Here is a 13,974-nt window from a genome sequence, read left to right as displayed (position 1 = left end):
GTAAAAGGGCAGATATTTCTCATGATCGCCATGGGAAGCCCTGACCAACACCTTTGAGGGTGTACACAGGGCACCATTACTTTCTACGGGCTCTCCCTCGACTTTCGATCTCCCCTTCCAGAAAGGAGTCCTGCCCCAGTTCATCACAACCAATCCATGTGATTTGGGGTGAGCAAAGATCTACTACTAGCTAGAATACACCCCACGGTTGAAGCAGGATGAATATTATCATGTGGGTCATCCCTCTACAACGACTACTATGCACTTGATGATCTACTGGTTAATCCTTGTCATGTGAATAATTCCATCCTGCCCCAGGGCCTAACCCTTGGTTCATTTTTTGTAGGTTTCCTCATAGTAGTCATCATGGAGCACCCAGTGTAGCTAGCCTGCAAGGATGCTATCCGGCCGTCGAAGGGAGCATATGGCACAAGCTTCTCCGCCAGAGCGCTATGTGTCTACCCTTAAGAGGTACATACCAAAAAGAGGCCTTAAGTGATACCGCCCCGAACGCAGGCCAAAAACTTCATAGGCTAGAAAAACGAAGGCTTAAGGGAACACCCGGGGGGTGGCAACCCTGGCCATGCAGGCCCTCATGAGACGCTCGAGCACCGATGCTTGAAAGAGGAGATGGCAGCTAGAAACAAGAGGGAATTTGATGAATTATTTAAAAGCATTCTTGAAATAGTTGTGGCCAAGGACTATACCATTCGGGTCCCGGCCGATATCTTCCTTGCCCGGCCTGATAGGAGCCTCTTACCGGCACAATCCCAGTCGCTCGCGACTACTCGAACTCACCCCGTCTCATACAAATAGAATAGCCCCTATGTTATATAAGCTACTTAAAAAATGCCATCTTGCCATAACTTTTTGTCCTTAAGTGGTTAAAGAGGCAAGCTCCCCCCAACTGTGCAAACCTCCCTTACTACTAATACATGGCATGTCTTTAATAAGCACCGATGAGTTGCATCACAGTCAACACCATAGGATTTAGATGAATCAATATCTTTTTGCATTGCATCTGTTCATCATAATTGACGCATGTGATTTGCATATGCTCTCACGAAGTGTCAAGTGGATGCAAGACGAAAGTGCTTAGGGCCCAAGTCACCACAAGACCACCAGCCTCATGAAGAGCCATGACAAAAGCCTCACTGCTGAAAGCGAAAATCACCCTTGCCAATCACCTTCATCACATGACCCAAAGTAGGATCAGGGGCCACTCTCTCTTTCTGGGTTAAACTCTACACTTGGCACTCACGGCAGCTATTACCTCAATTGTACCAACATCGCATGGTACAAAGAGGTTATACAAAATCTCCAATGTATCTCCCTATCTCAACAATTGTTTCTCTAGCAACGAGGCTAGAGCACAATCATCACTGTAATATCCATTTCTAGAGCCTTCGAATCTCAACATTTCCCAACCCGTTGAAAGACTGATAGCCTCAACGTATTGCAATGGTTGTACTCAAGTTATTCTTTTAATTTAAAAAAAAAAAAAAAGAGGAGAAGAGAAAAGAAAAGAAAAGAAAAGCACTCACAATCACACCACGACACCTAGGGATCCTCAAATTAGGTATGCCCAGTGACCTTGGTTGGATGGCTCCATTCCTAGTCCCCTAGCCCTGTACACATCCCCTACAATTGTTCAGGGCACATCAAGGGTAGGACATACCTAGGGAGCTTGTCTTGCCTATGGTTAGACCTATCACCTTGACCCATTTATACGGTTCTTTTTTGCACTCCACCTTAGTATCATTGCACTTGATCATGGTAAGCACCGCACTAATGGCCATGAAAAGTACACTGTACTTGTCAAGCAAGACCAATAGCTACCAGCTATTGAAAGTTCGGTGTCAATATGTTCAATTATGCTACATCATGCTGTCACAATGCAAAGGATGTCTCATACACCTTCCTGTGTACTTCTCCTCAACATGGACAACTTTGCTTCATCCACACGTTGTTATGAGGAACCAGACCGCAGTCTTCTAACTACGTAATATCTAAGTATGCACAAGCACTCACATAATATCTGCACTAAAATATATACACAGTTTGGGTCCTCAAGTGCCAGACAATACTCTTAGCTTGCTTAGAGTTCGACCTATCTCCGAAACTAATCAAACTATGTCTTGTGCACGATAAGAAGACTAGTACTACCCCCAGGGAGAGACCACATATGAGACGTTTTCAATTGCAGGTATTGAAGACGCTAACGAAAGTGTCGTTCGCCCTTCATCAACACTCAATTATGAATTATTATCCTGTATCATCATGCAACCCCACCAAGAATCGTCGGCCGCAGAATACCTAGAATACTAACACTTGTGCCAACCCAGGAGTGCAACTCCCAACAACAACTAGCCCTATCACCAACTTCACCAACCCTGCCACCAGCCAACCACCAACCACATGCCCCAATGACCTTCATCCGCCCCACCACCAAAACTCCTCCATGGCAAACCACAGCTATCCCTTCCGCCCACGTCTTTTGTGCATGCCAAAGCCAGCTACCTACGACGATGAGTGCCATGGGACTGGCACTCGTCTAGGAGGGAGGTAATGTTAAGCCTCAAACGAAAAATGTGAAAAAGCTAGAAAATCTAAAGTAGAAGACAAGGCCAAGGTAAAAGTGAAACAGAAGACGAAGTCACACCAAGAAGAATGTGGAAACATAAGAAGTGTAGAAAAGTCCTAAATCAAGGGGAAAGGTGCATGCGAAAAAGTGCAAGTCAATACTTTTGTAAAAAAGGTGCAGCGTGCACCATGATTTATTTTAAGAGTGCCGGGCTCTCACTCGCGTGCAATTTGTAAAGGTAGATGGGCCGTAGGAAGGAAGCTAGGAAGATAGGAGGACAATGGGAAAAAGGGTCTAGGCCATGGCTGGCCATGTACAAAAGGGGATAAGGGGATGACCATCCAAAAGGGATTTAGGGTTTTGTATATAAAGTTGAAAAGTGAGTGAGAAGCTCATTCTTATGTGTGGACAAAAGTGGCTCTCTTCTTCTTCTTCTTCTTCTTCTTCTTCTTCTTCTTCTTCTTCTTGCTTGCTTGAGCTTGTGCTTGAGAGAGGGAGTGTAGAGTGTGAGGGTGAGGGACCAGGGAGGAGAAGCTCTCCATCTTCTCCTCTCTTCTTCTTTTCTTTTCTCTTCTCTTGTCTTGCTCGCGGCAACGGAGCTTGGAGTGGGAAGCTTGAGGATGGAGCTTGCTTGAAGCTTGCACTTGGATCGTGAAGCTACTAGAGTGCTAAGGAGAGGAGGTAACTCAATCGGGCATGGATGTAATCTCACTACACCCGTAGAGATGGATGGCACGTCGGTTATGTGAGAGGTAGCCATTAACGCTCGGCTTGGAACGCTTGAAGCAGTAAGAGGTCCATGGGTCTTGGCGGTTGAACGAGAGCTCCCACATATAGCATGTAGAAACAATTGACTCATGCTCTACTCCCAATGGCATCTTGATAAAACCCCATGTTACCCAAGAGTTACATGTTTGAGGACTATTGATACAATTCTATGATCAATATCGTTTGATAGTGAAATCATCGAGTCTTAAATGTTTCCATAGTCTTTATAGAAATGTTAAACTACGTACAATAAATAAAATAACCTTATCTTAACTCATAAAGAGGAAAATTAGTCCTAAGGCTTTAGGAAAAGGATAACCCTCAAAAGTTAAAATGGGTTAGGCAAGGAAAATATGAGTATGAATATGTAAGTAATTAGGAGTAAAGATTCTCAAACTTGTGGCAAATTAGGAGTAAAGACTCTCAAACTCGTGGCCAAATTAATCACAAATGATCAAGGTTTATTATAAGCTAGAGTTGCCAAGAAGCCAAGCTAGTTAAGTATAGTAAAAGGCAAAGGAGATTATAGTAAATTTATATTGACCCAATGATAAGGGTTAATATAAGACCCCAATGCAACACCCTAAAACAACATTGTTACTCTAGAATAATAGCTAGTGGGGATAAGCCCATGAGACTCATCTCAAACCACCAAGGATTCCTTATGAAACAAATCCCTAGACAAGTGACCTATTAGAGTAAAAGAGTACCCAATTAGCTAGCTCAATATTGAGTATTGTTAGACCTAGACTAAAGGTGAATCCCTGTACTTAGGATAAGAAATCATTGAGAAGACAACCAAAGTCTTGGAGGTGCACCTTAAAATATGTTAATGTACCATATGTGATCGACAAAAGGATTATTTACTATAGTTTACAAGATTACATGTACACAAGGGGCTTTTCTATCAGAGTTTGGAAAAAGGAACATATGTTTTTAAAGGAAAAGAGGTCATTTCATTATCTTAGAACATGTAAGTAAAGGGTACTTTTTAATACCCTTTGAATGCACATTATATGGAGAATTCCTTGTAGGTGCACTCCTCAAGGTTAACATATATAAATTAAAAAGAAAATGATGGAGAATGAGAAATATTGTGTAATGTTAATGATAATCAATAATTGAATTGCATGTTAAATTAGGAAACTTTAGTAGCATTCAAAGTCATTCAAGACTTATTGTATGAACTAGCCTTAGGGGGAAGCTTAATATGGTATCCTCAAACAAAAACGGCCTACCAAGGCCTTTACAAGGTCCCTATAACAAGTTTTAGGAATAGATCACATTTGGTCCCCTATTCAATTGATAGCAATGTAATGAGGCTACAACTTTGAGCCTTAACCTACATTGTTAACAAAGGACTATCTTCCTCTCAAGGAAATCATTTTATGGGGTAACATGTGATGACTTCATGATGATACACCCTTGAATAATAAGGGAGCCAAAGCAATTAACAAAGCCCTAAAAAGCCTTGATCTTAAAGGACTAAGAGATACTCATCTTAGGAGTTACCATAAGGAAAGGAATAAGTTGCCTCCTTAACTTTGGGATGTTGTTGAACATCATCATTTTGAAAAAGGAATATAATTCAAACCTTGTAATAGGTGAAAGTTGAATAAATCAATTAAGAAGTGAATAATCCCTCAAAGTGAATGACCCTTAGAAATTTTCTTCCTTTGAAAGACGATTGTATTCAAATGATTGTATTCAAGATGATTGTATTCAAGATCCTCATTAGGATTTATTGCTACCTTTTTGGTTTCTTGAAGATACTTATTGATTGATATCTATGTATTCAAAGTAGGCAAGTATATTGAGGGGAATACTACATTGTCATGCATCTCTAATGCCTTTGCTACACTACTAGAGTTTTGGTAATGCTATTGTTTTTAGGAATGAAAGTAAAATGCTGAGAGTATTGGCTAGTGATTGAGGTAATAAAAGGCCTCCATAGAGGAGCATTTTGCTCCTATGGTAGCCATGGAACTAAGGGGGACTTTAATCTTAATTTCTCACTAGTCTTACCATGGAGAGGAAAGCCTTTGTTCATATGATTCATTTAAAGGAAGGTAGCTACCATGTGTGACAAAAAGTAAGGCATATGCCTTTCGAATTAAGGGATAGCCTATTCAAAGAATTGACAAAAGTACAAAAAGCTGGCATGATATTTTTGGTACAACACACAGAGCGGTGTTCACCAGTTGTCAGGAAGAAGAAGAACAATCAAATCTGGCTTTGCATAGACTTTAGAGAGCTTAATAAGCAGACGGTTAAGGATTACTATCCATTACCATTTATTGACAAGATTTTAGATCAATTAGCAGGTAGGGAAATCTATTCGTTTATAGATTGTTTTATTGGATATAACCAAATGGCTTTTGCAGAGAAAGACAAGTTGAAAATGACATTTATCATGGTCTTCTTGGTACCTTTATGTATCATGTGATGGATTTTGGGTTATGCAATGCACCTGGTTCTTGGCAATGAACAACAGGTAAGACTTTTTGTGGCATCTCCCTTGAGGAGTTAAAAAAGTATTTATCGATGATCTGGGGGGGGGCAGCCACCATGAGGGAAATATAATTGATCATTTTAAGGAATATTTTGAGTGTTGCAAATAATTTTGCATTGCTCTTAATCCTAAGAAGTGTGTCTTTGGGGTGCCTTATGGGTTGTTACTAGGCCATGTGGTTAGTTTGGCTGATATTGCGATTGACCCAGAAAAGATAAAGGTTATAGTCGCTATGAGCACACCATATACTCCAAAAGAGGTACACAGATTTCTCTTATCAGTGGGATATTATCAGAGATTTATCAATGCACTGGTAGAAAGAGCATTGCCATTGACAAACCTCCTATCTTTTAACTATATGTTTGATTGGAGTGAAGCTTGTCAAGTATCTTTCGAGGATGTGAAGCAGGAACTAGCAAAAGCACCAATTCTTAAAGCACCCAGAAGAGGTGAAGTTTTCTATATATTTTCAACAGCAACAATGCATAGTATCAGCTGCTGTTTAGCCCAAATTTGGAAAGAAAAATGGTATCATCCAATTGCCTTTACTAGTAGGAAATTGGGTATATCTGAAGTTAATTATGTATATAGGGAGAAATTGTACCTTGGAATGGCCTTTGTGGTGACAAAGAAATTTCGACATTATATTCTCTATGAGAAAGTAGTATTCTTTATGAAGGCGGAAGGACTTAGACTATTGATGAACAAGTTGCAGCCGCCTGGCCATTTAGCAAAGTGGTTAATCATTTTGCTAGAGTTCGATTATGAGATTAGGAGTAAGCCATCGAAGCTACAGGGTATTGTGGGATTTCTTGTGGATTTTGGGGAGCCAATGGAAATCTTGGCTAATGACAGAAGTGACATTGAAGGCCTATTCAAGATCGATATTGCTTCCATTCCTTCCTGGTATGCAGCTATAACACATTATTTATCTACAAGAGGATTTGGGGCTGCTCTATAAAAGGAAAAAAAGAGAAAGATTGAGCAACAAGCACTATGCTTTTCGATTATAGCGGATATCTTATATCGGAGAGGAGTAGATGACATTTATAAAACTACCCCATATAATCCTCAAGTGAATGGTCAAGTTGAGAGTACAAATAAATAGCTGGTGGGAATCTTATCCAAGAAATATCAGAAAGTAAGCGTGATTGGGATAAGAAATTGTATGTGGCAGTATGGGCTTATAACACGACATTCAAGAGAGCTACATGCCACACCTTGTTCAAACTAGTATATGGAGAGGAGTGTGTTTTGCCATTGGAAATAGAGCTACCCATTGTGCAATTCACTCTCAATCATTCATTGGGAAAGGCAAAAGTATTACAAAAAAGATATATGTCGCTTGCATATCTTGATGAGATTCAGTTGTAGGCTTTACTATATCACGAAGTAGGGAAGAAGAGAATGAAAGCCCTTCATGACCTTTGGGCTAAGAAATATAAATTTGTAAAGGGTTAGTTGGTGCTGTATTATGATGCTCGTTCATGACCTTCGGGAAGAAGAGAATGAAAGCCCTTCATGACCTTCGGGCTAAGAAATATAAATTTGTAAAGGGTTAGTTGGTGCTGTATTATGATGTTCGTTCATGAGCTATTCCCAGATAAGTTGGAACCCAAATGGGATGGACCATACAAAATTGACATTTAGGAAAGAATGGCTCTATAGCCCTTCTAGTAGATTTGCACAAGGTAGAGTTTAAAACTAAAGTTAATTTTAATAAATTGAAGCCTTGCTATGTGTAAGGGTTGACATTGGGCTTGGTGCCTGTGGTGCAAGTCTTTCATGATTCATCTTTAACTTGCAGTAGGTACCAAGACGATTGGATGGGAAGAATCATTCCCTATCTTAAGCATCCATATTAGAGTAACGTTACCACTAAGGTCGAGTGATCTAGTGGATTAAGGGTTATGAGGTTATTGAGTGGCAAGATGGATCTTTCATGTGGGAGATTAAGGTCTACTACCACCATTGTCAACAAATTCTGACTAGCGTTCCTATCGAGTTTAGCAAGAAAGGAGGGATTGTACCTATTAAACATCCTCTCTCTCAGTTTGATTTTGATTATCATAAGATGAGTGAGCTTATTAATATGGCATGGCCTATCAATGAAGACTGGGTTTATACTTTGTATTTTGATGGAGCTTCTAGAGGGCCCGCTAAACATGCAAGTGTTGGTGTGGTCATTAAAGATCCCCGACATAGGGTTGTCATGAAGATGGGAGTGTATTTAGGATTCTCTTTTACTAATAATATGGCAAAATACAAGGCCTTGACTATGGGGCTAAATGTAGCCCAATGTGGTGGTATCTGCCGATTATTGTTGAAAGGGGACTTGTAGTTAGTAATCAATTAGTTGAATGGGACCTACAATGTGCAAGATCCCATCCTACGGATGTACCTTCGGATATGCTGTATATTTTTGAGACGGTGACTTGTCACTTAGTTCCTTAACAGTGGAATCGCTTTGTGGATTCCCTAGCCAATTATGCTTTCGTTGATGATATCTTTTTAATTGTGGTCCAGGGGAGCTTTTACGATTACCTCCTAACATTAGCCTTGGACTACTTTGGGATCTTCTTGCTGACATGTCCTATTTTAGCTGTCGATGGCTAGTTTGGGTTATGAGTCAGGTAGCAATTTATCACTTTTCTACTCTGTCATGGATGCATAGGATTGTTTGTTGTCGTATTCGTAAAAAAATCATTGCTATTGATGCAAGGGGATTGACCAATAACCTGATGCACTTAGTGTAGGGCAGCCTGAGGAGACCTTATCCTTGGTCGGGCTTGTGCTTTAGTAGAGTTATGTCAGGACCAAGGATTTGTTTCAGCAATATGCTGCTAAATGCAGTAAAGTGGATTATCTTGTTAGGCCAAGAGGGATGTCTCTATTTTGTTCTAATGTTTTTATTTCATAAGGCCAAGAGAGTCAAATTTTTGGTTGTGGAATGGTATATTCATTAAGGCTAAGAGTGCCATGTGTGCGTAGCTCAAGAATTGCTATAGCATATACATCAAAGTCTCTACTCTAATAATACTTATATACAATAGTAACCAATAGTAAACTGCAAAACAATGAAATCTGTAATCTACAACTTGTGTCAAACAACCTATAAATCGAAATTGCTTTCTCACATTGTCATTAGTAGTTTCCAATGCCCAATACTCTATATACAATATCTCTATAGTGGATATTGTAAACCTTAACCAATTTTACACATTTTAAACAACCTTTATAGGATTGCAAAAAAAAAAGAAACAATACGTATACCACTTACATGTAAAAAAAATAGAGCTCAAAACATCCTTAGATAAAAAAATGGAGTAGACTAAGCCCTTATGATCTTACCTTGAAAATTTATGGAACTCTTGGTGCTAGTCAAATCTCATCCAAAAGGGATTGTGAAGATTTTGATTGAGTGGTGCTGGCTAGAGACTCCCATCTGCTATGATACTGGTTGTTGGAGACTTTTGGACAATTCCTAGGGAAATGTTGGCCAACATACCACTTACAGCTGAATCTTGAGAGGGCACCCTCTTTCGGGCGTCAATTCCCTATCAAATTCTATTGTTTCTTAAGGAAATTGACATCAACAGCTATTTGCCTATATTATTTGTTGATCATGTCAGTATAGTGCTTCATCATATACTTAAATTCGCCAAAGACATTCGAGGCATTTGACTCATAGTCGTGATCATCTAACTGTCATTCCATTGGCCTAACCACTTGATTAGGAATTGGATGTTGATTTCTTGGAACAATGGTAGGATTTATCATTTGGCTTCTAACATTTGATGGAGCTATCTCACTAGCCATAGGTATGGTCACACTAGGAGGAGCTAGCAACATAGACACATTTTGAATCATGCTTTCTCTCCCATTGGGAGGCGTACTCATGGGAATCCCTTGACCACCATTCGTCAATGCCAAAGTATTTCCAACACCTAGAATCAGATTCTAGTTTGCCTTGGAGGTATAGGCCACTTGTAATCGCGACTCTATCTCCTCTACTCTTGTAATAGTTGTATCAATGTCCATAAGAGCAACACTGCTCAACTGCACTTGAATGTTAAAGTCTAGCCCATTCAAAAAGTATTGCAATTGAGCAGCAACTGGAATAGGATTGTAGATTTGCAACTTATAGAATACTTCATTCAGTTTCTTGGCATATCCACTAACATTCTCATGAGGTTCTTGACGTGTTACATTGAGAACACATAGCCAGACCTCCCCTTTCGGGAAACTCTCTTTGAAAGGCTGCAAAGAAGAAGTCAATCGTAGTTATGGTTCCAACTTCTAGGCTTTGATACCATACTATAACTCGTCCTTTTAAAAAAATAATAGAGAACATCATCAAGTGTCCTTCGTCTTGAATTCAATAGTTAAACATTACGTTTTAGAATTCATTGATATGAAACTCCACATCTTCTTCTGCTAACCCATTAAAAATGGGTAGAGGAAACCCTAAGATCGGCAAGTCTGGCATTCCTTTTGGGATTGCAATAGTTTGTGCCATAGTAACAAGTGGATTCGCTAAAGGAGTTTGAACGATCAGGACTATTACTCCACTCGAAGTGGACTGACTAATTGGAAGAGGGGAAGTACTAGACCATCCTTCTCCTAATGGACTATGCGTGGGGCTAGGGTTGCTACTAAGACCCCTCCCTTGTAGGGATATTGGACTATTCCTTTGCACAGAGAATATCTTCTAATGATTTCGGCCTGCCATCTAGCACGTTCACCTCTTTCTTGCTTCTAAAGCTCGGCTTGACAATCTTTTGAATCTATCTCATTGCCTTTTGGCATATACTAATGAACTGGTCCATATTGATCGAGATTTGGAAACTGCCAATTGTTAGCAGCTCTCAGAAAATGCACCACCTATTGAGACCTAAAATGGACTCAACATTGGCTCTAAGGCACTAGTCGGGCCTCTACTACTCACCTAAAACTACCGCACACGACCTCGCGGCCTAGGAGTGTCTAAGAACTTTGTGTTTGTACGATTTGTAGTCCAACAAACATTCTTCCCCACACTTCTCGAAAGGAGTCCCGAAACATGCTGGTGTTATACACCACGTAAGTACACACATAGGGAGCACCCCTTGGTTGATCACCGTGGCTCCACTACAACTCTCCTACACCTCGAGGATTGGCCCCAAGATGTGCCGTAAACATAGAACACATTCAGAAAAAACTCCACTCTTTTGATTGAATTGATCCCATGAAATAAAAGATAATCCTCCAATCTCCCCCAAGGAATCGAATATCTAACCCTATAGCTTAGGGCACCTCGCACTCTCAACGTAGCTCATCATCAACATCCAAGAAATGATACCATATGGTACGTGCAATGCAATTGTGTATGACCATCATGCTCAAAGAAATTTAGTCATTATCAATCCGCAACATGAAAGTGCGAAGACAATTCTTTTCATGCTTTTCTTTTAATACGCGATTGCTTCATTGCTTAAGGCTAGTATTGAACTTTCTCATGCTACTAGACACTTTTAATTTTAGAAAACAATGAACCCTATATGATATGCATCATGAAACATCAAAATTTAGCGTACTTTAAACACTCAACAAACCCCTTCTCCCTACCATTTAGAGTTATGCGTTCGTTGGTAGATTCAAGGCATATTTTTAATATATTTTTCTTTTATGAAAGCGATAAAAACTCACTTTAACAAAGAGATAGGGTAGAATTGAGGTTAAACTTCATGCTTCAGCTCCATCATATATTCACAAACATAAATATTATTTTTACTTACTTTTTTATGTGAAAAATCTAAATTTTTCTTATTTTTTATTTATTTATAGAGAAATACTAAAAATGATCGATTTTTTGGTTTAGATTGATTAATCTTACTAAGAATGATTTTCTTAGCATGTTTCAACCCATAGGAATAGCACAACACCACAAAAACCCAAAAAGCGCATAGTCTCAGGTTTTGGGTGTTTAGCATAAAATTATTATACGATTCATTTTTCAGCATGATCAATAAATCAGAGTATTGGTAATCAAATACAATCATCTCCAACCATTTTCAACCAAAATTGATCATAAAATGATGAAATCGATGACTTAATCATAAAATCACAAATTATGACATACATATTTTCAACATTGGAGGCCCGAAAACTCTCTTCATCGGTCGCTGATGATCCGTCCAACCTTGGCTCATGTCTCTTTACACTTCCGCATCATTGCATGATCAAAATCGTCCATCTCAGCCAACCCCCTTCTCTTTTACATTGATCCATAAGAACAAACCACAAGAGGAGAGAGGAGAGAGAAAGAGTAAAATCAGATCTTTTCATAGAATGCGTCAAATCCTGCATTGTTTGTCACGATGGAGAGCGATGAAATCGATAATCTCAAGGCATGGAGCATTGCTCTAATGGTGTTGATTAGCAAAATGCCATTTTTAAATCAATTTGTGGGGCGTAAAAAAAAACAGCGTGCCCTCCTTCTCCAAAAAATCATGACGCTTCCCATCCTAAAGCTTAAACGAGCTTAGTAAACTTTAAATAAAAGGATCTAGTTTATCTTTTGAGGTTTCACACTTTGGCAAAGTGGTTTTTTCAATTTCGGAGGGGCAAACGAGCTTGGATTTGAGATCTGTTTGGATAGCTGGCTCCATGACGTCAAAATCTATAAACCCGGCCACTGTCATGCACTTTTTGACACCCCGATCACATAGCTGCTTCATAATGAAAAACCTTGCGAGGATTAAATGGGAGGTCAAATGGACTTTGATTGATGAACTGAGACTTGCATTGGGCCTAGCATCGAACTCCATCTGGGAAAACTCTAGCTCATTGATCCACAACTGTTTCATTTTGCATGAAAATTTGGTCGTACAGTCTCTCTGGCTCTTTTCCACTTCAAACATGGCCTCTAAAATCCACTCTCACATATGCCCAAGCTTACTTAGAGCTTGATATCTAGTCCACAAGAGATGATTCCTTGTTATTAAAGGAGGAAAATGTGGCACTTTGTATCCCCTTTATATATCTTCCATAAAAAATCATGTAATTGCAGCAATAACCATGCAACCAAATGTATAATTTTGGTATCATTGGTTGCTACATATGTCTAGAAAATGAATGGAAATGCTATCTCATTTGGGTTACTTGCCTTCTCTTGGTTTTTATGTGACCTTTCTATTTGTGAGCAATGTATACATGGAAACATGCATGTTTAGCCCATAAGAAAAACTTAAACAAAAAAACAAGTGAGCCACTTGCTTAGTGCATAGTGATATATATAGGTCTATGCCTACTAAGTTTATAAGGGGCATCCTATTATATCACATTCATTGATGATGCAACTAGGAAAGTGTGGGCTTTCACTATAGGTAGAAAACATCCTTGCTTTATCTTGTTTTTAGAAAATTTTGGCACTTGTAGAAAATCAATTTGGTAAGAGACTTAAGTGTCTTAGAACTAATAATGGTGGAGAATTTATATTGTTTTTTTAGAAAATTGTGAAACTTGCAAAAAATCAATCTGATAAGAGACTTAAGTATCTTAGAACTAATAATGGTGGAGAATATGCCTCTCACAAGTTTTCAAATGTCTATTACAATGAAGGCATAAGAAAATGATAAAAAATTATATAGTAAGAAAAAGTAAACATGATATAATATTATATAGCAAGGAAAATCACTTGATTAAGTTTCCAAGATTGGGTATTACATTGTATAGAGCAAGAATTTCCATCTTAAATACAAGAGGGCCATGAAGTAGGACACATGAGGTAGCATGTCGAAATCATCACAATCATAGAAGGAACACACTAGATAAAAAGATATGTAGAGATTGCACTTGATACCTATAGAGTGGCCATGTAGATGATTCCTAAGAACTAATGCAAACAAACCTATGTTACAGGTGTTGTGGGCATAACTTGGTTGCCATCCCTTTCACCATATCTAATTAAATACCTTGTTCATGCCATGAAGATGATGAAATCAAGCTATCTCAACCATAGACCAAATCTGTAACCATGAGAGAAAGAGTGTCTCAAAGGTATCAAAGTAGAAAAAACACATTATGTTTGTGCCATAACATGCTACTATAGGCAATAAATTTAGGTGGT

The sequence above is a fragment of the Lygodium microphyllum genome, chromosome 18 (genome assembly GCF_053477565.2).
Source record: "Lygodium microphyllum isolate KBCC chromosome 18, Lygodium_microphyllum_v1.1.10, whole genome shotgun sequence".
Classification (NCBI taxonomy): domain Eukaryota; kingdom Viridiplantae; phylum Streptophyta; class Polypodiopsida; order Schizaeales; family Lygodiaceae; genus Lygodium; species Lygodium microphyllum.
This window is presented reverse-complemented; position numbering follows the sequence as displayed.